Source organism: Octopus bimaculoides, chromosome 15 (assembly GCF_001194135.2).
Source record: "Octopus bimaculoides isolate UCB-OBI-ISO-001 chromosome 15, ASM119413v2, whole genome shotgun sequence".
Classification (NCBI taxonomy): Eukaryota; Metazoa; Mollusca; class Cephalopoda; order Octopoda; family Octopodidae; genus Octopus; species Octopus bimaculoides.
The window spans coordinates 27,269,002-27,270,460 of NC_068995.1; the positions used below are offsets into that span (position 1 = coordinate 27,269,002).

The 1,459-nt window shown below is 47.0% G+C and overlaps 1 protein-coding gene across 1 annotated transcript in view; it reads right to left on the bottom strand.

The window, feature by feature from the left end:
• Positions 1 to 1,459, bottom strand: part of LOC106873751 (leucine-rich repeat protein SHOC-2-like) — a 705,478-nt gene that overhangs the window by 365,144 nt on the left and 338,875 nt on the right. The window lies entirely within an intron of this gene.

A 1,459-nucleotide genomic window follows, 5' to 3' on the forward strand; every position in this document is an offset into this window, starting at 1 on the left:
GTTTCTTCGGCCAGTGCACTGTACGGCCAGACCTAGTGACATAGGGTTCATTTGTGGTCATTCTCAACGACGAAGGTGGAGTTTTCACAGGTGTATGTGTTGGTGATGGTGATGATAATGGTGTATGCGTTGGTGATGGTGTTGATAATGGTGTATGCGTTGGTGATGGCGTTGATAATGGTGTTGACAAAGGTTGAAAGGGGGGGCATGTCAGTATTGTCAACGGAAGATGTAGTTTTATCAAAATACGCCTTCTTCAGACGGTCGACAGACACGGTCTCCGTACGACCATTAGCGTCTATTTAAAAAAAATTTGGGTGTGCGAGAGAGCACACGAAAGGGTCCTTTATAAGGAGAAACAAGGGGTCCTCTGACAGAATCATCCCTAACAAACACGTGTGACCAAGTATCAATGTCTGATGGCACTTTAGAAGGTGGAGATTGTTGCCGGGGTCTCATAGTAGGAAGGTTAGAAAAATAATCTCGTAATCGAGTGACATAGGACGCTGGATTTGGAGGCTGTGATTTGTCTGGTACCAACATCGTACCAGGCAATGCAAGTGTGGTACCATACAATAATTCTGCTGCAGAAAACCCAAGGTCTGCTTTAACCGCAGTCCGGCATCCAAGAAGGACAATAGGAAGAAATTCACTCCATGACTGTGGATTGGGCGAGGCACACAATGCGGCCTTTAGTTGCCTATGAAAACGCTCCACCATCCCATTAGAAGCGGGACGGTAGCTGGTGGTGCGTATATGATGCACCCCCAGGATTCATGATAACTCACGAAATAATGCGGCTTCAAATTGTCGACCACGATCCGTGGTCAAGCTGGACGATACGCCGAACCTAGAAACCCAACCAGAAACGAAAGCTCGTGCAACAGTCTCAGAAGTAATATCTGCTATAGGAATGGCTTCTGGCCAGCGGGAGAAACGATCAACACAAGTTAACAGATATGAGAACCCGCGACTCACAGGCCATGGTCCAACCAAACAAGGTGAACATGGCGAAAACGGGCCTCTGGAGAAGGAAATTGTCCAAGAGGGGCACGAACATGCCTATGGATTTTCGCACTCTGGCACTTCATGCAAGAGCGTGCCCAAGTGGTAATTGATCGCCGCATGTTGGCCAGAAAAACCAAGCAGTGACAAGTTTTACTGTTGCAGAGATGCCTGGATGTGACAAGGAATGAAGGGCATCAAAAACAGAACGTTGATGGTTCTCAGGTACTAAAGGCCTAGGAGAACCGGTGGATGTGTCACACAATATACAGCCCTCTGATGAAGGGAGCGGAAGATAGGCAAATTTACAATTGTTGAATTTTGGCGAAGTTAAATCTAACTCCGACAAAAGAGGTTGGTCCTGCGAAATAGCAAGTAAATCAATTGTTGCAGGAGAGAAAATAGAACTGACAGGGAGTCTCGAGAGAGCATCAGCAGGGATGTTCTCCTTCCC